General features: G+C 40.3%; 1 long non-coding RNA gene across 1 annotated transcript in view; it reads left to right on the plus strand.

Annotated features, from left to right (window-relative positions):
- Positions 1–24,925: 24,925 nt before the first annotated feature.
- The window catches only part of LOC106090176 (uncharacterized), a 40,761-nt gene continuing 38,853 nt past the window's right edge, over positions 24,926–26,833 (plus strand). Inside the window, exon 1 of the long non-coding RNA XR_009398142.1 lies at positions 24,926–25,444. This is a non-coding gene — a long non-coding RNA (uncharacterized LOC106090176). The remainder of the gene's footprint in view (positions 25,445–26,833) is intronic.

The raw sequence follows: 26,833 nt of genomic DNA on the forward strand, positions 1-26,833 counted from the left end.
GAGTAGAATACGAATATGGTATTAAAATTTGTGTCTAAGTACCCATCGGGACCCCCAAACCCAAAACTCCCCCAAACAGACATATTGGACGTTCATTTCAATGTGGGGCTCAAGTGAAAGATATTCGAAAGTAGATTTCGAATCTGGCATACAAAATCAGTTCGAAGTATAGGGGATCACGCCACCCCTCAAAAACGCCATTAGACCCATAATGACTATATAATACTTGGCTGAACCGATTTTCTTCACATTTTCATAGATTGTGTACGTTTGTCTAGAAGGAAACATAGGCTATATAATTTTTCGATATCGGGTGGAGGTAAACCCTCCCCTTTACCCCAAAAACGCCACCCATATCCGAAAGTGGTCCGATGAGCACAATAAGGGTATCAAATGAAAGGTATTGGAGACCAGAAAACGAATATGGTATTAAAATTTAGGTCCAAGCACCCAGTGGGCCCCTCTAACCCCAAAAATCCTCTAAACAGATATATTTGAAGTTCATAACAATATGGAACTCAAATGAAAAGTATTAGGGAGTAGATTACAAATATGGCAAACAACATTAGGTCCAAGTAATGGGAGGTCGCCAACCCCTAAATACCTCCAAATGGGCATATTAGCCAACCACGGTTATATGGGACTCAAATGAAAGGTATTAGGAAGTAGATTACGAATATGACATTCAAATTTGCGTTCAAGTCTAGTTGGCGTTTTTCCTTCTAAATATATGTCAAATGGGTTATTTGACTCATTATGACAATATGGGACTCAAATGAAAGGTATTTGGGAGTAGAAAACGAATTTGGTATCCAATTTTGGAGCCAAGTGTTTTAGGGTACGCCCTAAAGCACCCCCTAAACTGAACTTCATTTCCGTTGGGAATAAAGAACAAATTTCATATTTTCAGTGCAAAGTGCCGGTGGCCGCCCCAGCCCCAAAACACCCTCCAAATGGTTCATATTTACCGGCCATGGCAATATGGGGCTCAATTAAAGGGATTTGGAAGTGCAGCACGAATTTGATATCCATATTTGAGTCGAAAAGTCTGAGGTGTCATCCCACCCTTAATGAGAACATTACCCACCAGGAACCGAGAAGAGACAAATAACAAATAAATTAGTGCTTTTCGATTCAAGTTTAAACTCAATGATAAAGAAACTATTTTAATAGCCGAGTCCGAACGGCGTCCTGCAGTGCGACATCTTTTGGGGACCATGCATGGCATTCTACCCCGCAAATGTCGGCAACATTAAGTGTAGATAAACACCGCTTTGTCTGATGTTCTCGTGTTCAGCGTAATAGGCTATAATGGCACGAATTCGATATCCGCATTCAGGGCGAAGTGTCCCGACCCCAATAAGATATTAGAGAGTAAAAGAAGACGCAGCGGAGCGGGCCCGGTTCGGATAGTTCGGTATAATATTGAAACGTCTTGAAACGAATTCGGTAAATCTTAAAAAGAGAAGACTGCAAAAACGAAATATTTTCAGAAAAATGGTATGGTTATAAAAAAGAAGAGTAGAGTAGAGTAGAGTAGAGTAGAGTAGAGTAGAGTAGAGTAGAGTAGAGTAGAGTAGAGTAGAGTAGAGTAGAGTAGAGTAGAGTAGAGTAGAGTAGAGTAGAGTAGAGTAGAGTAGAGTAGAGTAGAGTAGAGTAGAGTAGAGTAGAGTAGAGTAGAGTAGAGTAGAGTAGAGTAGAGTAGAGTAGAGTAGAGTAGAGTAGAGTAGAGTAGAGTAGAGTAGAGTAGAGTAGAGTAGAGTAGAGTAGAGTAGAGTAGAGTAGAGTAGAGTAGAGTAGAGTAGAGTAGAGTAGAGTGAGTATAGTCAACGTAAATAGACACAGTTGTCATGAGTTGCGCTAGGCCAACCGATAGCCGAACCGTTTATTATCCCCATTATACCTTATTTGGATATAGATGCCGTCTAGTCCGATCTGCCGATTAAGGGTCTTACGCTCATAAAATAATCTTTTTCTGAACTTTAGATAAGGCTTCTCCATACATGAACTAAATATGTAGAGATCGACCCAACAAGGATATAGTTGAGTTAAAATAAAATAGGATGAACAAACGTGTTAAGTTCGGCAGTGCCGAACGTTGGACACCCACTACCATAATTAAATTAACCATCCTCTTTTATAACAAATTAACTATCATATTCATAGTAGTATGCACTGGGGGCTGAATCTGGATCATATTTGATTCAGGTCCCAAAAACTCTTATACAAGTCACAGTTTCAGCGAAATCAGGCAACAAATATGCTTTTTATGGGATTAAGACCCTTAGTTGAAAGATCGATCTATGTGGCAGCTACATCTAAATATAGTCTGATCTGGTCCAATCACCAATCAATAATACAAGTTACTGTGTTAAATTCCAGCGAGGCTTAAGGCCCTTAATCGGCAGATTGGTCTATATGGTGCTTTGTCCGAATTAAGACCGATCTGAAGCATATATGAGTCGGTGGGCTAAGCACCCTTCCAGTTTTGTATACCAACAAACCGTCATTGGAATAGTCTCCCATCAAATATGCAGGCTATAAACAACAACCTGCATCTTAAAAGAGAGTTAATAAAATATTACGCCTGGTATTGGCCCAAATTGAGAGATCGGTCTATATGGAACCTATAACCAAATCCATATTTAACCAAGTCAATTAAAAAAATGATGTCGAGGGCCCTAACACAATTCACTGAACATTCAGTGAAATCGGACAAAATTGTGGATTTTTGGGGCATAAAACCAAAATCGAGAGATCGGTCAATATGGTTGCTATCCAAATCTGAACCGATCTGAGACTAATTAAAGAAGAATGCCCTATCTGAATAATGTTTGAGTCGGATAGCAGAAAACAACTCAATACTTCAAATTTCATAAGTAAATCTTTTATGGGCTTCAGACCCAAAATTGGCAGATTGGTCTAAGTGACCGCTATATTTAAACACAGTCTCATCTGAACCATATTTAAGTCGGATGTCGTGAGGCTTAGAACACTGTTACAAATTTCAGCGAAATCAGGTATAGCTTTTATGGGCTAAAGACCCTTAATCGGCAGATCGGTCAATATGGCAGCTATATCCCAATATGGTCCGATTTGGCCTGTTCAATAACTTACTCAGATTACAGCATAGCCGAACCGTTTATTATCCCCATTATACCTTATTTGGATATAGATGCCGTCTAGTCCGATCTGCCGATTAAGGGTCTTACGCTCATAAAATAATCTTTTTCTGAACTTTAGATAAGGCTTCTCCATACATGAACTAAATATGTAGAGATCGACCCAACAAGGATATAGTTGAGTTAAAATAAAATAGGATGAACAAACGTGTTAAGTTCGGCAGTGCCGAACGTTGGACACCCACTACCATAATTAAATTAACCATCCTCTTTTATAACAAATTCACTATCATATTCATAGTAGTATGCACTGGGGGCTGAATCTGGATCATATTTGATTCAGGTCCCAAAAACTCTTATACAAGTCACAGTTTCAGCGAAATCAGGCAACAAATATGCTTTTTATGGGATTAAGACCCTTAGTTGAAAGATCGATCTATGTGGCAGCTACATCTAAATATAGTCTGATCTGGTCCAATCACCAATCAATAATACAAGTTACTGTGTTAAATTCCAGCGAGGCTTAAGGCCCTTAATCGGCAGATTGGTCTATATGGTGCTTTGTCCGAATTAAGACCGATCTGAAGCATATATGAGTCGGTGGGCTAAGCACCCTTCCAGTTTTGTATACCAACAAACCGTCATTGGAATAGTCTCCCATCAAATATGCAGGCTATAAACAACAACCTGCATCTTAAAAGAGAGTTAATAAAATATTACGCCTGGTATTGGCCCAAATTGAGAGATCGGTCTATATGGAACCTATAACCAAATCCATATTTAACCAAGTCAATTAAAAAAATGATGTCGAGGGCCCTAACACAATTCACTGAACATTCAGTGAAATCGGACAAAATTGTGGATTTTTGGGGCATAAAACCAAAATCGAGAGATCGGTCAATATGGTTGCTGTCCAAATCTGAACCGATCTGAGACTAATTAAAGAAGAATGCCCTATCTGAATAATGTTTGAGTCGGATAGCAGAAAACAACTCAATACTTCAAATTTCATAAGTAAATCTTTTATGGGCTTCAGACCCAAAATTGGCAGATTGGTCTAAGTGACCGCTATATTTAAACACAGTCTCATCTGAACCATATTTAAGTCGGATGTCGTGAGGCTTAGAACACTGTTACAAATTTCAGCGAAATCAGGTATAGCTTTTATGGGCTAAAGACCCTTAATCGGCAGATCGGTCAATATGGCAGCTATATCCCAATATGGTCCGATTTGGCCTGTTCAATAACTTACTCAGATTACAGCAAAAAGACGTACCTGTGCCAAATTTCAGCTCAATATGTTATCTCAATATTTTTGAAGACTGTAAAGAGATTAAAACAGACGGACGGACAGGCGGAAAGATACACGGACATCGTTGAATTGAATTTTCGACGATCCGATATATATATATATATACTTTGTAAGGTCGGAAATGGATAGTTCGATGTGTTGCCAACGGAATGACCTTATGAATATACAACCTATTCTATCGCGATGGGTATAAAAATTATATAAAAAAAATTTCGTGCTACTTATAAAATCCTTAAATGTTTTCCATATCACGCGCCTAAGTTTCATTGCCCGCAAAATCCGGGCAATAATGTAGGAAATGATCCAACGTATCTTCATCTTTCCTGAATGCCCCAAAATATGCTATCACTTGTCGCATCTTCCGCAAGCTTACTGACCTCCTTCTTTTTTCCTTTCAGTAGTAGCCTCTTCGCATAGAATATTCGTCGTCCCGCCGACTGTTTGCTGTTCCACATGCTGCCGGTTAACCAATCTTATTGATCACTCTTATACTCCAAGACTTTTGGTGACCTTAGTGTCCTGGTTGTTATTGCCCAGATGGCCAGGACCGTATTATGGTCGGGCAATCGAAAACAAATTTAGTTCTCAATGTAGACTCCCAGGTTCATTCTGTGCTCTAGCTTTGATCCATCTGTGTAGCATGAACTTTCAGATGGCAATACCAGAGTTATTTTCAATCCAAGATTGTATCGCTGGCAGCAATGCCTCTCATTCGACCTCAAGTGTCGTCTCAGATATCCGATCGGAAACATCTTTCATTCCTTTTAGGTTTCCTATCTTCGCGTCGATTATACCGCAATGGTATGAGCTGCTCCTATCCTCTATCCATTCTCCAATCGCCCTAAGTCTGATAGCCGTAGTGGCTTTGTCACACTTACTCTGTATGTCTATGGGTTAAATATCTAGGATAGTCTCCAGTGTCCTAATGAGTGTGGTCCTCATCGCTTCGCCTATGGTAAAACAACATGATCTCTGAACCTGTTGCAACATGATCTCTGAACCTTAGGAAGTACTTATTCGTCTAAATACGCTCTTGTAGAGCCAGTATACTATCCTTGGATTTAAGTTCCATTTCGAGCCTACAATCTGTCTAAATAATGCCCAACATCTGTAAGCCTTCTCGGTACCCTCCTGTATGTGTCAATTTCAATACAGTTCCCTATCAAAGATCACTTCTAAGTATTTGACCTTGTCAGATAACGAATTCGTTTTATTAAAGAAACGTCAGAAGGTAGATTTCACAGTTCTCTAGGATAACATTGAGATCCCTATGTTTAGTCCTGTAGTATGCCATGTCAAAAATCGTTTCTGCGCTTCTGCAAAGCTGATTCAAATTCTAATCCTTTCGAAGCATTATAACATCGTCTGCGTAGCACCAGTCTGCTATTCTCCAATCCCTCCACAGTCAGCATGTGTAATTGGTTCTTTATGGTGAACACCCTGTAATGGGTTATGTTATGGGACCCACAATTTATCCACTTGTTCTGACCTCGTCAGATAACGAATTCGTTTTATTAAAGAAACGTCAGCAAGTAGATTTCACAGTTCTCTAGGATAACATTGAGATCCCTATGTTTAGTCCTGTAGTATGTCATGTCAAAAACCGTTTCGGGGCTTCTGCAAAGCTGATTCAAATTCTAATCCTTTCGAAGCATTATAACATCGTCTGCGTAGTACCAGTCTGCTATTCTCCAATCCCTCCACAGTCAGCATGCGTAATTGGTTCTTTATGGAGCAAACCCTGTAATGGGTTATGTTATGGGACCCACAATTTATCCACCTGTTCTTTAGCATATGGCTTATCCAGTTTCTAAGGATCCGGTCCACCCGGTACAGGTTTGAGGACTCGAGTAGTGAGTCGGCCCTCATATTTGTAGAAGCCCTCTCTATGGGCTTCTTCTATTTTATGCACAACCTCGTGCAGGGCAGACTCCACCAACCTTCCCTTGACATAGACATGCTCTTTGTATTTGAGCAGTTTGCTGGATGCACTACTTTTTATCAAGGTTTCTGGTTTTGAGTAGAAAAGACGTAGGCTTTTAGTATCGCTCTGCTCTCACTTCCATGTCGTCTACTAACGTTTGAGAAAAAGATGTTTTAATAAATTTCATTAGTCTTAACATATTCGTATCTTTATTTGCTCATTGGAAATACAGTCCATTTAAAGTGATTTAATTTTTCAAAGATAATATTCCTATTTCGTTTTTATGGTGTCTGCTTTTTGCGCAATCTGATAAGAATTGCAGTGTTTGTTTTTCAATTTGTTTCTCCCATGCAAACACATCCACACTCCTTAACGCCGCAACAACGTAAACAATTTATCAAATACTAAATCTACACATGCAATGGTGTGTCGATGGGTCATGTGTGTTTGTATGTGTGTTATTTGTATATTTAATCGGCGACTAATCAGTGTTTTGTCTAAAAACAAATCCCAGAGAATGAGAGTAAAAGGAGGACAAAACGTCAGTACACAAACGGAAACGGGTATGAGTGATGCGAAGTCACTGGCAGTGGTGACAAGGGCAGATGGCAGATAAACGGATAAGTACACCGACAGCCCCCCTTCGTGGAGAAAAACAAAAACACGGAGACGAATGAACACATAGACATTCTCATTGTAATGGACAGACAGGCTAGACAGGACAATGGAAGCACTGTATGGACAAATGGATATGTGTGGGCTGTTAGGCTAACAATTCGAATGACTGCTTGGCAGCACGGCTAAATGGCTCAACCGACAGCAGTTAACAAAACAATAAAGACATCAAACAGATTATGGGAAATTAATTGTTTTAATCTTTATAATCTTTTTATGATTGCATTCATCGTACATTGCGTGTCTCTCCCATACAATGTGTGCTTACATACATATTAAGACATGCATGCACACATACAAATGTAGATATATTCATGCCGTTGCCTTCTTTGTTGTTGATTACATTTAAATGCTCGTTTCAATAATTAAATAGGATTAAGTGAATTTCTGAGATGGTCGAAGATAGTGGGTGTGTAGTTGTTTAAGGTTCATTTATCATTGACTTGTGAATGGCAGAGAGAGGGAGCTGCTGTGATTATTTATGAAAATAAAATGCTTTCATACAAAATACAATATGACAACATACATAACATACATGTTATGATATGTAATCCTAGATATAATTATTGTATTCTGTCAATTGTGATGGAATGCAATATGATGATGTCAAGACAATAGGTAGCTTTATTTGAAATTTACTCAAGACAATGACAAAGTCTTTTCAAACTTATTCAATTCTTGGTTAATTTTTAATGCAAAATAAAATCCGTGGTATTGTATAAAATATAACAAGTAAAAAGGCGTTAAGTTCGGCCGGGCTGAACTTTGGATACCCACCACCTCGGGTATATACGTAAACCACCTTTCATCAAAATTCGGTGAAAATTGCATACCTTTTGTCCCATAGCAGTTATATTGAAATATGTTCCGATGTGGACCAAACACTAATAAGTACTAGTAGCTGTACAATTGTGTATAACAAAATATTGGTATTTTTAGTAGTTATATCTAAAAATAAACCGAGCTGAAACATATACAACATGGATGACGAAAAGCCTAACATAAGTCACTGTGTCAAATTTCAGCTAAATCGGATTATAAATGCGCCTTTTTTGAGGCCAAGACTTTAAATCGAGATATCGCTCTATATGGCAGCTATATTCAAATCTCGACCGATCTAGACCAAATTGCAGAAATATGTGGATGGGCTTAACTCTCTGTCCCAAATTTCAGCAACATCGGACGATAAATGCGCCTTGTATATGCCCAAAATATTAAATCGAGAGATTGGTCTATATGGCAGCTTGGATATAGCTGGATCGATCTGAATCAATCTGGACCGATCTGAATCAAATTGAAGGAGGATGTCAAGGGGCTTAACTTAACTCACTTCAATATCAAGAAATGCTACCATTGTATATTCCTTGACAGCGAGAGAACCCTCTAAGTAGCCGACTAGGTCGTCAAGAGCTGTTTAAGTGGACTTGCCTTTACTATATGCATGCTGCTGTCGCCACTGGCGATCTCCAAACATCTTTGCCCCAAGATATGTTTCTATTAACCTCTCAAGAGTCTTCAGTATAAAGGACGACAGACTTATAGGACGAAAATCGTTCGCCTTTTGTGTGGTAATATTTTTCTGCTTTTGGAATGAAAATGACCTTTGTGTCAATCCATCCCACAGGTATATATGACATGCTGATACAAGCAGAGTACATCTCCTTAAGCCATAGGACCAGTCTATTGTTTTGAAACCGATTTTATCACATATTCTAAGTTTTATCAAAATTGGTTCAGATTTGAATATATTTTCCTTATAAGTATATCGCCCGATTTTCACTTATAAGGCCGTAGTAGCTAAAATGTTCAACCGATCTGCACAAAATGATAGGTTCTGCGGTATCCTCTTCGCCGCCGCTGTTGTATACTAGCAATTGGAAAAATTTGTTATTCCATATCCTGAACACATAAACTGTATCTGTTACAGGATTTCCTTGATTGTCTCTGCAGGAGGATGTGACTGTACCAAAGCTGTCGATTTGATGTTTGATTCTTACGTGAAATTTCCGAACTTCATTCTGACTGCTATACATCTCAGTTCGCTCCCACTCACGTCTTTCCATTTCCCTCTACTTTCTAAGGGATAGACACTTCTCCCTCACCTGGATTCACTGATTCTGTAACGTTAATATTCCCCTTAGTGTCCTTTTGGATCTCTGTTTTCTTGATGCTATACAACTTTCTGATGTAAAGCTATGTACTAGACTCGTAGATCAATGAAAGGTAGACTCATGCAATCCTGTTAGATGCAATTTAACAACTTTCCAGTTCTGATGACTATTTCATTTTGTTAAATTTTACAATCACTACATAAAGGGTGATTTTTTTGAGGTTAGGATTTTCATGCATTAGTATTTGACAGATCACGTGGGATTTCAGACATGGTGTCAAAGAGAAAGATGCTCAGTATGCTTTGACATTTCATCATGAATAGACTTACTAACGAGCAACGCTTGCAAATCATTGAATTTTATTACCAAAATCAGTGTTCGGTTCGAAATGTGTTCATTCACCGTAACGTTGCGTCTAACAGCATCTTTGAAAAAATACGGTCCAATGATTCCACCAGCGTACAAACCACACCAAACAGTGCATTTTTCGGAATGCATGGGCAGTTCTTGAACGGCTTCTGGTTGCTCTTCACTCCAAATGCAGCAATTTTGCTTATTTACGTAGCCATTCAACCAGAAATGAGCCTCATCGCTGAACAAAATTTGTCAAAATTTCGAACCGAACACTGATTTTGGTAATAAAATTCAATGATTTGCAAGCGTTGCTCGTTAGTAAGTCTATTCATGATGAAATGTCAAAGCATACTGAGCATCTTTCTCTTTGACACCATGTCTGAAATCCCACGTGATCTGTCAAATACTAATGCATGAAAATCCTAACCTCAAAAAAATCACCCTTTATAAGACAAACAAAACTGTCTGCTATAGATGCAGACAAAATGCTAGCAACAACAATACAACTGCAAATACATTATAACAACTTTCAAACTTCCTTAAAGTCTGCTGCCATTCACATTGGTACATTGTTGTCTTTGAAAAAACTGCGTAACCATTCAAGTGCATGCGATATGAAATACCCCCAACCACAACAATAACAATAATACCAGCGTCACAAACAAATAAATGCATGAAGATGAAAAAAGTAGGAAGTACAACTTCAAAATAAAAGAACAAAAAAGAAGAAGAAAAAAACACGAATAGGCGGTAGGCTCGTTATACGAAAAGTGTAAAAGGACAATTGCCTCAGCAACGACACACTAGTAGGCAATAACAATACCAGTGTTGGTTATGGCGCCAACAAAGAACTTGTAAACATGGGCACGATGGCGGAAGCAAAATTAACCAGAGACGCCACAACATGTTGCAGATAAATTCGAACAAAACCAAAAATTTTGAATAACTCTGAGAGAGAAATGGAGTGAGGCAAAAGCAAACATAAATTGATTAATGGCAATTTTATTTGTAGTTGACGTAGGTAGCCCTGACAATGGTGCAGCGTAAACGTACAACACTGAAAATGGAATCAATTTAATATACATATATGCCGAAGTCCAAAAACGTGCAAAATTTTGGCTCGGATTCCACCAACATGAATTCCGCTAAAAATGTACTATTATTGCCTCAGTTCGAATTTGTGTTTTTTTTGTAACAATAAAATCGGACTTCTTTGGTGTCAAGAAATCATATCGGGCTATCAGTATTTAAGGAATATAGAGGCCACCGTAGCGCCGAGGTTAGTATGTCCGCCTATGACGCTGAACGCCTGGGTTCAAATCAAGAAGTTACAAACGGAATGACTAGGTTAGTATACCCCCATCCTATAATGGCGGGTATAAAAAAAGACTCAGTAAAGTTTCTATGAAACTAACCGGGACCCATTAGGGCACTGGACACTGTTCTAGATATCCGAACCATAGGCATACAAATGAAGTGTTAGCCAACCAATGCGGCTATGAGACTAAAGGCGATGGGGTAATGGAAAGAGGATAGAAGCAGGTCATGTCGTAGCGATATAATCGAGGCGACGATAGGAACCCTGGAAGGAATGGAAGCGGTTTCCGATCTAATACCTTAAACGACACTTAAGGTCGAGTGCGAGATACTGCTTCCAGCACATTCTTGGATGGACGGAATTCTGGTATTACCATATGGAAGTTCATGCTACACAGATGAATTAAAGCTAGAGGACGAAGTAGGCCTAAGGGTCTTCATTGAGAACCCAGGATTTGAGATCTCTTTTTGACAACCTGACCATAATACGATCCTGCAGGCAGAAATGCGGAGATAACGGAAGTTGCGGATCAAAGAGGTGGGGTTAAAGCAAGGACGTCCAGTGTGAACACCTATCAACCTGGACGGTAAGGCCACGAACAGTGTTGGACTGTAAGAAGGAGATTAACGCCTTCTCTGAGGTTGGCATGATCCGATCGTTTGGTTGCCGCGACATAGCGGAATAAGGGGGAACGAAAGAGCAGACGATTTGACGGAGAAGGCCAGAGGACTGCCGTCAGTAAGCTTGGTGAACCCCTAGCCTTTCGGGTCGACGCAGTCCGAGTAAAGCGCGTGAGAGACTGAAGCTCATGTAACACTGTGGAACAGCAAAACGTTCGGAAGGACGATGAAAGTCTTATGGGGAGATCGGAATCGTGAGAAGACGAGGCTATCATTGAAAGGAAGTGAGAAGGAGGTCAGTATATCATTCGGTGTCAGGACACGTACAACTATGAGCTCTTATAAAAAAAAAGTGCGGGAAGTGAGTGGGAAGATAATGAGACATTGCACAGTGGGAGAAATTTGAAAGAAATTACTAACAAATATGCCGTGTGAGAACGGGAAGAATAAACTCCTTGAAATGGCACAATCTTGCTATAAGCGAGATCGTGTGCAAAATTTCAAGGACCTACGTTGACCGGGCGCCTTTTGACAGGCCCCAAAATTTGGTCACCTCGGCATTTCGAAAAGTTGCTGCAGCTGCCTACGGTACATTTTAAAGGTCATAATTCTGATGGAGGCAACAAAATGGGTATGGGGTACTTTTTCATGGTATGTTAATTACAACAAGTAGGTTAGGTTAGGTCGAAAAGAGGGTGCGGATGTTAATCTGCCCCATGCTACTATGGACATATACCTAAGCCAGTAATCGGCTTGTTGTGCGCTCTAAATACTAAAAGAAGTAACCTCGAAAAAGAAAATCTAAGTTAAGAATTCAGTGCTACATACAAAACCCTTTGTTGTTTTCCATACCACTCCCCTATGTTGGTTCATGTCTGGTATAGTTTTCCCACCTGACAAAGGAAATGCTCCAACGTCTAATCATCTTCCCTGCATGCCCTACATATGCTATCACTTGCCGCACCGATTTTACATAAGTGAGCTCGTAGTGCTATGTGTCCCGTTATGATACCAATAGCGAATCTTATATACCCACCATCATAGACCGCATATGACAAGTTTTTTGGGCAAACAAAGGATAATGGATAAGAGTTTCTACGATATTGGAGCTATATCAAGTTTTCAATTTCAGCCAATTCAGATGAGAAATGAGCCTTATAGGGGATCAAGAAGTAAAATAGGAAGATCGGTTTATATGAGGGCTGTATCAGGATAAAAACCGATTAAGACCATATTTGACACGTTTGTTGAAGGTCACAGTAGAAAACGTTGTATAAAATTTCAGTCAAATCGTGCAAGAATTGCGCCCTCTAGAGGCATAAGAAGAATAAATGGGAGATCGGTTTATAAGAGGGCTATATCAGGTTATAGAGCGATTTGAACCATACGTGACACATTTGTTGAAAGTCATAACAAAACATTATCATGCAGAATTTCCCTCTAGTGCGCCCTCTAGTGGTTCAAGAAGTCAAGATCCCTGTTCGGTTAATATGGGAGCTATATCAGGTTAAAGACCGATTTAAACTATGCTAGGCACAAACGTTTAAAGTGATACCAAAAAACTGCATGCAAAATGTAAGCCAAATCGCATAAGGATTGCGCCCTGCAGTGGCTCAAGAATTCAACATCCCAGATCGATTTATATGACAGCTACATCAGGTTTAGACCAATTTGAACTATACTTTGTTGAGAGTGATAAATTTCAGCCGAATCCGATAAGAATTGTGCTCTCTAGTGGCTCAAGAAGTCAAGATCCAAGAACAGTTTATATGACAGCTATATCTAAACATAGACCGATATGAACCATTTACAATCCTATTCGACCTACATTAAAAAGAAGTATTTGTGCAAAATTTCAAGAGCCTTGCTTTACTCATTCGAAAGTTAGCGTGCTTTCGACAGACGGATGGACGGACAAACATGGCTAGATCGACTTACAATGTCGTGACGTCAACAATATATATTCGAATATTTCGAGGCCATCGTAGCGCAGAGGTTAACATGTCCTGGGTTCGAATCCCGGCGAGACCATCAGAAAAAATGTTCAGCCGTGATTTTACCCTCCTAATGCTGGCAACATTTGTGAGGTACTATGCCATGTAAAACTTCTCTCCAAACTTGCCTGTCCTCCGGATAGGCAAAGAACCTAATACATACAGCCTAATGAGCTGGAAACAGACGATGAGATCATCGACTACTCCCTACTACTACTACTTGCAAAATCCTTAATTGTTTTCCATGTCACTCCCATAAGTTGGTTCATATCTGGTATAGTGTCCACACCTAAGTACCGCGTATCTGTTAGACGCGAAGGGCGGGCAATAACTAGCAAATGCTCCAACGTCTCATCATCTTCTCCACATGCCCTTCACATGCTATCACTCCGCACCGATTCTGCATAAGCGAGCTCGTAGTCCTATGTGTCCCGATATAATACCAGAAGCTTTACTGACCTATGCAGTAAGGCGAAGGAATCTTGCAGATGGCATATGATGTGGCTACAGACCTAGGGGTCTGAATGTATACCCACAAAGGCTGTTCATAAGGAAGACGAAGGTTGGCAAATGTGACGCACCACGTTTCCTCAACAGAACGATTTCGATATTCGACGAGGTCAAATACTTGGGAGTGATCTTGGACAGGAAACTAAACTGAAAGTGTCGCATTTGGGAGCGTACCGATAAGACTCACAGATGTTGGGCTGGCCGTAGGTTTGAAATGGGGAATGAATCCAAGGATAATTCAGTGGCTCTACAGGAGCGAGATAAGACCAATTATTACTTACGCCTCAGTATTTTGGTAAAATGCGATGGAAAAAAGGTGGAACGTTGTCTTGGCATAGGTGGGGCGACGAGAACCACGCCAACTGGGGGACTGGATACTATTCTAGACATAAGACCCTTAGAAATACAGATTAAGTGCGGCTATGAGACTTAATGGGAAAGTAAATAGAAGATAAGAGCAGGTCAAACCATCACGCTCTAATCGAGGCGACCATAGGAAACCTAGAAGGAATGGAAGAGGTTTCCAATCGGATACCTGAGAAGAAACTTGACGTCGAGAGCGAAGCACTGCTGCCAGTGGTACAGTCTCGGATTGAGGGGAACTCTGCCTCTCGGATTGAGGGGATTCAAGCCACACTTGGCACGAATATTGGAGTTCATATTGCAAAATTTTAGCCGAATTGAGTAAAAATTGCGCACTTTAAGTGATCAAGAAGTACATTCGGAAGACCGGCTTGTATGAGAGCTATATCAGCAATTTTTTTTTGCGGGTCAGGATGGGAAAATGCTTTACGCATGTGACGAGTATGTCTCTCGCCTTATGCCGGACTCTGTCATCAACGGTACCGGCTAAACCCCACCCTGTGTCATCCCTGGGGATAAATTCCACATTAGAACTGCTTTCACATTACTTCGAGATGGACCCCATATCTGGTGATTATCCATATCTTCTTCATTGTGTCTGCGTCCAGACCTCCGCATTCATACTCTACGTCGCTGGGTCCAGATCTACCTTTTTCCTCCGCAGTAATTGTTCGGCGTATCTCATCACCGCCTCCCACTTCCTCTCGTCTTCCAGCATCCTCTGGACTATTGTTCCAGGAGAAACGTCGTCAATCGCTCTTTCCAATTCTCTGCGTCCTTCAAACCAGCGATCACAGTGGAAGAATGTGTGTTCCACATCGTCTGCAACTTCCACTAAGGAACAAGGTCAAACTTCTCACATATCAATGAGTGCTATCCGATTCAAGTTTAAACTGAACTGATAAGGGTCTTCCATTTTATAGCCGAGTCCGAACGGCGTGCGGCAGTGCGTCACCTCTTTAGGGAAAAGTTTTTACATTGCATAGTACCTCACAAATGTCGCCAGGAGGGGATAACCATCGCTTAAATTTTTTTTCTGATGTTCTCACTAGAAACCCGCGCGTTCGGCGTAATAGGCAGACATGCTAACCTTTGCGCTACGATGGCCTCCAACAGGCCCGGGCCCAGGTTGCGTAAAATATGACCATGAATTTCTTACTCATGGGCTGATAACTCATGGGCTTTTTAGTAGTTGTTCAGAGCTACAGAAAGTTCTTCAAAATATTCAGTGCGGATCACTGTGATTAGTCAGTGATTCCGCATTGAAGATTTTAAAGAACTTTCTGTAGCTCTGAACAAGTACTAAAAAGGTCTCAAATGCTTGAAGACACTAGAAAAGAGATAAATCTCCAATCAACATAGCCTGGCAGAACCAGTGCTGTGAGCGTGCGATCAAAGTTATGTAAGACTCATACAACCCCTGCCGCAACAAAGACAACCTGCCACTAAAATTCATCCTCTCCAATGATAACGTGAATATCTAACGTCCTTGTGTGTTTGATGGACCAATGTTATGTTACATATACATATGTGTGTATGTGGCTCTAAAAAGCTTGTATTCAATTATGTAACTTAAAAAATTGCACAAAATGGCCAAACAAAAATTTTATTGTCATTTTGTGAGTGAGATTTTTTTTATTCGAATCACCTTAAATGTAAGATTTAATCAAATGTTAAATAAAAACGCATCAAAATATGATACAGGGATATGAGGTTTTAAAAAAGTCATCACCCTAATGTCCATGGTTGTATGGGGCGGATTAACATCCGCATCCCATTTTCAACCTAACAGAGAGATAACACCCGGGTGGTCTAGGTCGAACACCTCAGTTCTATCCATTCCAAATTTCATAATGAAAAGTGTTTTCATTCCAAAAGCCGACTTTTTTTTAACTTTTTTGCCTCATCCCACTATGCGCAAGCCATTCTCCTTAACTTGCATGGTCTGAAAAAAAACACAAATTTTTGGATTCCCCTTTATGGTGTTGTTGGTACATACTCAGTCCTAGTTTGCATAAACTTTACTGTGAAACTGTGAACGGTATCAACGTAGCTGCAATGGCAACAATGCAGATGAATTGATTGCAGCATCTCGGCAGTTGTAGCAACGACATTATGAATTACTTGGCAAATATTTGCTTTGAAACACAACCCAATTGCAAGAAGAGACGCAAAATAACCAAAATAGTTTCGAACCAAGGAATATTAGTCATTCCTTTAAGAGGCAACCATTTTAAGGCCAAAAAAATGGATAATAATGACGAAAATAATGAAGTTGGCATTGGCTGCCGCCTAAGGCCATGTGGGGCTAGTTAGAGAAGCGACTGTGTGGGGTAAATTCTGGGCTGTACAGATTTGCAAAGAAGGGGGATTTATTTGCACAACCTTCTGTGTCGGAATGATCTCCTTTTAAGTGCAATCACTCTCAAAGTTTGGATTATCGTGACGAAGTTTTATTGGCCATGGTCACTAAAAGCCTAAAAGTGTGCACGTATAGAAGGTAGTTGTCTGGACAATAATGTTAAGACACTTGTTTCCATGAGATATGTATGCGTTGGGTCACAAATTTATTTTGTTGTTGTTTTCGGTCTAGACTCGTTGCACTCAGAGGCAAAATGTAATCTTTGAAAATTACCTGTTAATTAAGTAAACCGTCCATTAATAATGAAACCATGTTGGGGTTGGTAGACCGTAATCCATATAAGAATTATCTGGAAAGAAGAAATACTGTGAGGTCAGTTTTAAAGCTTACAAATGTTGTAGGGATATTTAAAAATAATCTTGAAAGCAAATATAGGGAGAATAATAAACTTTTTTTCTTCGGTAACAGCAGCCATAGGGTGGGTCCCCAGATAAGACCTAAAGACGATAAAATGAGATGAAAAAATTTAAGAAGAGTGTAGGAAATAAGCGCCTATCTGCCATGACTGCGTGTGCAAGATTTCATCGCGTAACCTGTCGAAACCATCCCGTTTTGTTCACATATCTGTAGAACCGTGCATGAAAAAAGCAAGTGCTCAACTGACACATCCTCTACAAGCCAGTTACTGGAATAATCATTAAGCGGAACTCACATTTGTGCCTAAGACCTCTCGCACAGTGCCCGGTTGTAACTCCCGCAACTCAGCTTCGCTGAAATCTGCTGGGCGCCCGTATAGGTTGCGCATAGTGGGAAGCTTCGTTTTTATGCGGAGTATTTGAAGAGTCTCAGAGAGGGGTCAGGTGGCACTTGCTCTTATTAAATTGCTGAGTGCCAATAAAACTCTCGATGACAAATAGCCAATGGCCAACATCAGCCTCTGTTCCCAGATTAAGGGCGACAGGAGGCGGATCTTGGATCAAGTGGTTTGCGACATCGAGGAATATACGTCCGATTCCACAAAACCCATGCGGTTGCGGCGCTGTGTCCGTAAGAGTAAATAACAAGTAAATAACATTTACCCTGAGAAACAAAAGAGTAGTATGAACGGACTCCCTTAAGGTTGACGACCCACGCAAACGAAAAAAGGACAATGATTTGCGGATCTACACCTGGAATGTCCGCACTCATTATAGAGAAGATGCAGTATACGCGCCGGTGGATGTACTGGAGAAGTACAAGGCAGATATAACCGCCTTACGAGTAAAACACATTGTCACCAGCTTTACTCCAGTGGATGATGAGAGGCTAATCACAATCCGCATAAAACCAAAATTCGCATTAAAGCCAAAGTCTTCAACATCAGCCTTATTTGTGCCCATGCCCCGATGGAAGACGAGCTCGAGCAGGCCGAGGATATTTTTTACGAGCGTCTAGAGAAAGAATACGACCGAATACTGCACTCGAGTGGCCCAACTGTTTGATGAAAGCACTCCTTGTTCCGATGATATAACGGCGCAGTGACAAACCATTGGCCACTCCATGGAAAATACCGCGAAATCCGGACTTAGGTACCGCAACCTCCCCCACTAAAACCCATGGTACGACCAAGAGTGACGAGATACTATTGAAGCCAAGAATTCGGCATATAGAGCAACCCTGCAATCAGTAGCAACGCGCCAGATGAAGAAGAGATATCGGGAGAAAAGGAGAGAGGAGAAACGTCTACTCCGCAGAGAGAAATACGAAATGGAAAGACGTGAGTGTGAGCGAATTGAGAAGTACACGAGTCAGAATGATGTCCAGAAATATTAGCAAAGAATCAAACATCAATCTGATGGCTTTGTTATATGCACATCCTCTTGCAGAGACAAAGAAGGAAATCTGGTAACTGATACAGATAGTGTGCTGCAGATGCGGAAAGAACATTTTACCCAACTGCTAGTGTCCAAAGTTTGCGGCGAAGGCGAAGCCGCACAACCAATAGAAAGGTATAGAAAGTTTACCTCCTAGTCAAATTGAGGCCAAGTAGCTGTGGCCCGACTGAGGAACAACAAGAAAGCTGGAGCCGACGGGTTGCCCGCAGAACTATTTAAAACCGGAGGCGAAACGCTGATAAGTCGTATGCTTTAACTTGTCTGCCCGATCTGGCTAGAACAACGCATACCCGATAAATGGAACCTCAGCGTACTATGTGCCGTACACAAGAAAGCGGTCGTGATGGTATGTACCAACTACAGAGGAATAAGCCTCCTGCCCATCGCATACAAGACACTCTCGAGTGTACGGTGTGGAAGATTAAAACCTAAATTCAATGACATAATTAGGGCTTAACAACGCAGCTTAAGACCTGGTAAATCCATCATAGACCAGATATTCTCACTATGCCAAATCCTGGAAACGACTCGAGAAGGGCGAATCAACACCAACCATCTCTTTGTTGACTATAAAGCCGCTTTCTATAGCCCTATACGTTCAAATGTATTTCAAGCCATGTCTGAGTTTGGTATTCCTGCTAAATTAATAAGAAGTGGTGAGAGACATCTCGAAACTTGGTGTCAGAGGTTAAAGAAGGATTGTAGAAGATCGAGGCGCTAATGGGACAAATGTTCTGTCAAAGCGAATTAAAGTAAAATAATAGCGCTCAGTAACCTTTTATTAAAAGCCAAAAGTTCACTCGTCCTGTTTCGGTCAACGGTAGGGCAGAGTATTGTTGCAGTTTGGTATTCAAATATAGATTCCCACCACGACTCCACTCTATACTGGCCATACCCAGTACAATGTTTAGTAGTTCGACAAATTACATGTATTCAACAGGGGCAACAGGTTCGCTCGCCGAAGACACATTCGTTTGTCTTCCCAGAATAACGTCGTATCAGCTTTTTTTTACTTTAATTGGATATGACAGAATTTCGCCTCGAATGTGAATATTGAATTCGTGTCAATGAAGCGCAGAGTTATGTAAGTCCGCCAATAATACCAATGTGTGGGTATAAACCCATTCAGGAACATCGAAAAAATTTTAAGTAGTGGTTATCCCCTCCTAATTTTGGCGACATTTGTGTGGTACTACGCCGTGCAATGAAGTCATGGAAATACTTCTTCCCATAGAAGTGTCGCAATTCGGTACGCCGTTTAGACTCGGCTATATAAAGAAGGTCCTTTATCATTGAACTTAAATTTAAATCGTATAGCATTCATTGATATGTGAGAAGTTTGCCCATGTTCTTAAATGAAATGTTCATGGCAAATGTTTGCTCTACCTTCTTATACCTTTCATTGGACTCCTATATTGTAGTGGGTAAATATGTCCTGTATAAGATGTGTTTTGGGAGAGAGATTGCCATCCAGACACTTGGCCCTTAAAGTAAATATATGCTTCGTTCTATACTCTAAAATACTTTTTTTTTGGGCCTCGTATTACCATAGTCGGTAAATAATTCATATTTGATTTGAGCCCTATATTGACATATAATACGATTTTCTGTGCTAAAGAACTAATTTGCCGGTCTATATGTTTGGTGCGGTGGCGACATTTCTTAGTAATTAAACCATGTAAAACTTTCAAACAAAAAAGTGTTGCCCAGCAGTACGTCGTTTGGGCTTGTCTAGGAAAAGAGGGCCTCTTACCGATGAGTTAAAATGGTGGCAACTTTAACGTTAGGGTTTGGAACTTCTCCTGTTGCGATGAACGTCATAAATTTGGGGGTATGGCGGACTATATTTATTTGTGTCCCCAAATAAATTAAATCACACAGTGTCCTGTTAGGTCATTATGATTGATCGACTGTTTTGGGGTGAGGTGGTTCGCTTGGTGTATGAGCAGAATAAAGATATCAGATTCATGATTAGTATATACAGCCGTTTGGTGGAGGGCGTCTTCAGGGGGGTTGTGCGCCACACTTCATCTGCCACTTGAGCACAGATTTGAACGATGCATTCCACTCAAAAATATTTATCGCTTGATCCTCCATTGCTTTAACGGGTCAAATGACCTAATGGAGGCGATTTTAGGAGGTAAATCACGACTTAGATTCATGGACAGAATGTCTAATGTCATATTCGTAATCGGCTCCCAAATACCATCCATTTCAGTCTCATATAAAGGGTGATTTTTTTGAGGTTAGGATTTTCATGCATTAGTATTTGACAGATCACGTCGGATTTCAGACATGGTGTCAAAGAGAAAGATGCTCAGTATGCTTTGACATTTCATCATGAATAGACTTACTAACGAGCAACGCTTGCAAATCATTGAATTTTATTACCAAAATCAGTGTTCGGTTCGAAATGTGTTCATTCACCGTAACGTTGCGTCCAACAGCATCTTTGAAAAAATACGGTCCAATGATTCCACCAGCGTACAAACCACACCAAACAGTGCATTTTTCGGGATGCATGGGCAGTTCTTGAACGGCTTCTGGTTGCTCTTCACTCCAAATGCGGCAATTTTGCTTATTTACGTAGCCATTCAACCAGAAATGAGCCTCATCGCTGAACAAAATTTGTCAAAATTTGAACATACGGTCGAGTAATATTCCCATTTGGGTGGCTTCTTGGCTTCGTGTGGGACGAACCCCAATTACTTGGTCCTCATTTTTATATCCTCCACCATAGGATGGGGTATAAATACTTGTTTCGTCATTCTGTTTGTAACACCTCGAAAAAAGCGTCTAAGAGCCCATAAAGTATATATATTCTTGATCGTCATGACATTTTAAGTCGATCTAGCCATGTCCGTCCGTCTGTCCGTCCGTACATCCGTCAGTCTGTCAATAGCACGCTAACATTTTCAGCAGTTCTCTCTCTCCCATTTTCAGCAGACAAAAATTTTTGTTTTAGCAAACATTTGTGCTGTTTTGAATAACAAATTTGGTTGAGTGTACCAACCAATACCTTTCATTTGATTCCCATGTTATCTTTAAAGGTCCATTTTTAATTTCGGATGGTGTTTTTGGAGTAAAGGAGGAGGGTCCGCCACCTTCCGATATCAACAATTTATAAAGTCTATTCCTCCCTCCAGATAATATTCGTAATCTACTCCTAAAATACATTTCATTTGAGTTCGTAATACCTTTCATTTGCGTCACATATTATTATAATCGTTCAACAAGCCGATATTAGGGTTGGGGTGGCCCCAAGTTGTTTGGGCCATATTTTGACTACTCCTACTCCTCAATACTTTCATTTGAGTCCCATATTATCCCGATCGGTCCACTTTTATTTTGGGGTAGCACTTTTAGGGTGCAGGGAAGAGTCCACCCCCCTTCCGATATAAAAAAATGATGTAACCTATAACAACCAACATACAAACAAACACAAATTCACTTTTAAATCCTCCATCATATGATGGGGGTATACTAATTTTTCGTTCTGTTTGTAACTCCTCAAAATATTCGTCTAAGACCCCATAAAGTATATTTATTCTTGATCGGCATGACATTTTAAGTCGATCTAGCCATGTCCGTCTATCTGTCGAAAGCACGCTAACTTTCGAAGGAGTAAAGCTAGGCGCTTGAAATTTTGTACAAATACTTCTTATTAGTGTAGGTCAGTTAAGATTGTAAATGGGCTATATCGGTCCATGTTTTGATATAGCTGCCATATAAACCGATCTGGGGTCTTGACTTCTTGAGATTCTAGAGGGCGCAATTCTAATCTGATTTGGGTGAAATTTTGCACATCGTCTTTCGCTATGACTTTAAACAACTGCACTAGTTATCAAATCGGTCTAGGTTCAAATCGGTCCATAACCTGATACTGGTGTCATATAAACCTACCTTCAGTCTTGGTTTCTTGAGCCACAGACCGCAATTCCTATCCGATTTGGCTGAAATTTTGCATGAGGTGATTTGTTATTACTTCCAACAACTATGCTAAGTATGATTGAAATTGGCCTATAACCTGATATAGCTGTCATAAAAATCGGTGTGGGGTCTTGACTTGTTGTGCCTCTAGAGCTCGAAATTCCTATTCGATTTTACATTTTTTTGCATGATGTGATCCGTTATGACTTCCAACAACTGTGCTAGGTATGGTTAAAATCGGTCCATGTTTTGATATAGCTGCCATATAAACCGATCTGGGATCTTGACTTCTTGAGCCTCTAGACGGCGCAATTATTATTTGATTTGGCTGAAATTTTCTACAACGGCTTCTCTCATTACCTTCATCATACGTGCCTAATATAGTCTGAAGCGCTCTATAGCCTGATACAGCTCCCATATAAACCGATTTCCCTATTTTACTTCCTTTTTATTCGAATTGGCTGAAATTTTATACAATGACTTTTGCTATGATGATAGCAAGATACTTAATTCGATTATCTTTCGAATCGGAAAATAAGTTGATATATCTCCAGAAGCATAGCAATTTTTTTCTTTTACCCCTTATTTGCCTTAAAAGAGATACCGGGAAAAAGAACTCGACAAATGCGACTCATGGTGGTGGTGTAAGATTCGGCCTGGCCGAATTTAGCATGCTTTTACTTGTTATAGTTCTATATAGATTCCGTCGCAAAAACACAATGGACCTAAAGTATCCGTGTGAAGCGGCTGGCAATCAAGTTTGCTAGTCGAGTGTCCTTCAACCTACCCTAAGCTAGTGGAGTTTATTAAGGGGTTCCGAAATCTCCGCTAGGCAACTCGACCTTATTGTTTTCGAATCCAAGGCTTTGAGCACCGTCATACTTTCAACATAAATCCGGAGTTTACATTCCCAGAAATTAATTTGCACCTACCGCCCACCGTAGCGCAGAGGTTAGCATGTCCGCCGATGACGCTGATCGCCTGGGTTCGAATCCTGGCGAGACCATCAGAAAAAATTTTCAGCGGCGGTTTTCCCCTCCTAATGCTGGCAACATTTGTGAGGTACTATGCTATGTAAAACTTCTCTTCAAAGAGGTGTCGCACTGCGACACCCCGTTCGGACTCGGCTATAAAAAAGAGGCCCCTTTTCATTGAGCTTAAACTTGAATCGGACTGCACTCATTGATATGTGAGAAGTTTGCCCCTGTTCTTTAGTGGAATGTTCATGGGCCAAATTTGCATTTACCGTTCTCTGCCTGATCGACAGAACAATACTTCGGCAGTAGACTCCGAATTCCGGCTCTGACTCCACTTTGAAGCCATATGTGAAGACCGTGGTTGCATTCTTCATAAACGTATTATCCGTATCCCAAACCTGCTTTCCGTGAAAGCAAATCATAAACATCCTGTATCAAATCGGTCTCGGTGTCAGATAGCCCTAGACCTTTATAAGTCTACTCATCGTATCTTTAGTATCCAGAATGGAACTACGGCCTGAAGTGTTCTCTCAGCATAAGAGCAATAGTTTCGAATGTAGGCCTGAAAAAATTGCTCCAGCATTGCTTCCAAATAATTTCAGATTTTTGTTTAACTCCTAATATTCCACCGAACACTCTTCTGCAGGCGTAGATAACGCACACGGCGTCTTTCGGCATCTTTCCTTGTATTAATTTTCTAGTCTAGTCTCAAACATAGGACTAGACCTAGATATTTCGTTCCTTTGACAACTGCAGAGTGGTCGCACCCAAAGACTGACTTTTAAAACTCGATATCGTATAAAACCAGTAAAGGGCACCATTTTCGTCTTCCTCGTTGACCGTTTTTATAGTCACCTCTGTGAACTTTCCATGATCTCGCTGATCGTAGAAAGCAATTTATCTCGGATCAGATTAGTTTATGCCAGGAAACCTTTTTGAAATCCAATATGACTTTATCATATTTATCACAAATTTGCAGAGAATCGGCAAGAATACCCCTCCTTTAAGCGATTCCATTGTCTTATTAAGTGAAAAAAATCATTAAAACACTTAATTTTCCAAACTCTTGTAAACATAAGGCTAACATGACGCAGAGCTTTGTATGTCTGCTGAAGGCGCTGAACAGCAGTGTTCGAATCCTTGCAAAACGCTCAACGCTTGCTTCTCTATTGAATGTTGTTGCTGTGCGGCATGCCACTTGGCCTCGGGAAACATGAATCGACTGGCCTCTGTGATATGAGAGAAGTATTCCCGAAATTGTTTCATGATTCTTTAGAGGTTGAACATGATTAAAAAAAACCCATTCCTTAAGCCGTTAATAAAAGCTTTTCCCATCTTTATTCATCTTCATCTTTATCAACCAAAAATCATCAAACCATAAACATAAAAATATTGCTCGTCCTTTTTGACATTATTGAGGCAATCATAATTGTCACTCAGACAGCCTTAATTCGTTGTCATTTCATTTACTCAGATTAATACAACCAAAAAAGAAAAAAACAGTCACAAGGGGCTTGTGAAATATCTTTGAGATATTTCTTAATGGGATCAAAGAACGAAATGAAAAGGAGGCGCGCTTACAATTGACGTACTCTCAAATAACACAAGAAATGAACAACTTACCAGAATTGTATGAAATTATAAAATCTCATATTTAAAAGTGAAAAAATATTTTTCAGACGATGATATTCATTTTTGCGACAAGTCTGTGTCCTTTTTTAAAAAACACGAATAGTCAAGGGGAAAACCCAATAAAAAATTACGTTAAAAGTGACAGGCTTCCCTGGAGTCATGTTCCAATTGAACTGAAGAAGTCTTTTACTTAAGACACTGCATTGATGTGAATTGCCAAAGAAAATCACCGAGGATGAGAAACGAAGACGCAGATACGCAGACTTCAGCAACAGCAGCGTTTTGTCAATAACAAACAACAACTTGACAAAGTCCTTTTTTGGGGTTGTTTGTGTATGTGAGCCTGTTCGCCGTACATATATGGGGGTAAATATGAATGTTTGTATGTACACATAGAAAAAAATATCTTGGCGAGCGGGATGATATAAATGATGATTTTAGATACAGAACCTAACCTAACATAACCTTTTGGGCTTAAGACTCTAAAGACGGAAGATCGGTCTATATAGCAGCTATATCTAAATATCGTCCCACCTGAACCACATTCGAGTTGGATGACGCACAGTAGGAGAAAATAGAAAAAACTAGTAAAAAATGAGTCGTGACGGGTAGAGAGTTTTGACTTTGGAATTCGGACTTCAGCTCTAGGTGTTACGGAGATTGTGTGCAAAATTTCAAAGCCTAAGTGGTGCTGGCGCGTTTTGCTAAAGGTGGTGTTTTGGCAGTTCCCTAAATTTGGTCACCTCAATATATCGAAAAATTGGTCCGGCTGCCAAATCTTTGTTTGTGGTCTGATTTTTTGCTGGATAGTGCTTAACTAGTAAAAGAGTGCTAAGTTCGACCGGGCCGAATCTTAGGAAGCCACCACCATGGATTTTGCTAAAAATTTATACAAAATAAATTGAGTTGAAGGGCATAATTTTATACAGCATACAAAACTTCTGTCAAACCAGCAAAAATGAAAGCTTCTAGGAACAACGATGATCAAGAGACCGGTTTACATGTCAGATATATGAGGTAATAGACTGATTTGGAACAGTTGTTGGAAGTCGTAACAGAACACCGCATGCAAAATTTCAGCCACATCGGAAAAAATTGCGGCTTTTAAGGACTCAAGAAGTCAAAATCGCCGAAAATTTTAAGAAAATCGGTTCAGCCGTTTTTCATTCTACGGAACAAAAAAAAAACCAAGTCCCATATAGTCATGATACCAATTTAAGGCGTTTTTGGAGGGTAGGGTGACCCCCTATACTTCGATCTGATTCTGTATGCCAGATTCGTAATTTACTCCCGAAAACCTTTCCATTGAGGCCCATATTGGCATGAACGTCCAATATGTTTGTTTGGGGGTATGGATTTTTAGGGATGGGGCGGCCCGATGGGTACTTAAACCCTAATTTCAATGCCTTTTTCGTACTCTATTTTCCAATACCTTTCATTTGATACCCATATTGTCCCGATCGGTCCACATTTAATTTTGGTTGGTGTTTTTGGGTAACAAGGGAGGGTCCGCCCCTTTCCGATATCAACAAACTGTAAAGCCTATTTCTCCTTCCTCACCATATTCGCAATCTACTCCCGAATACCTTTTATTTGAGTCCCATATTGTCATGATCGTTCAAAAAACCTATTTTAGGGGATTTTGGGGTTGGGGCGGCCCTCCAATTATTTGCACCCAATTTTTAATATGAAATTCATACTCTACTCCTGAATACCTTTCATTTGAGTCCCATATTGTCCCGATCGGTCCACTTT

Source organism: Stomoxys calcitrans, chromosome 4 (assembly GCF_963082655.1).
Source record: "Stomoxys calcitrans chromosome 4, idStoCalc2.1, whole genome shotgun sequence".
Classification (NCBI taxonomy): Eukaryota; Metazoa; Arthropoda; class Insecta; order Diptera; family Muscidae; genus Stomoxys; species Stomoxys calcitrans.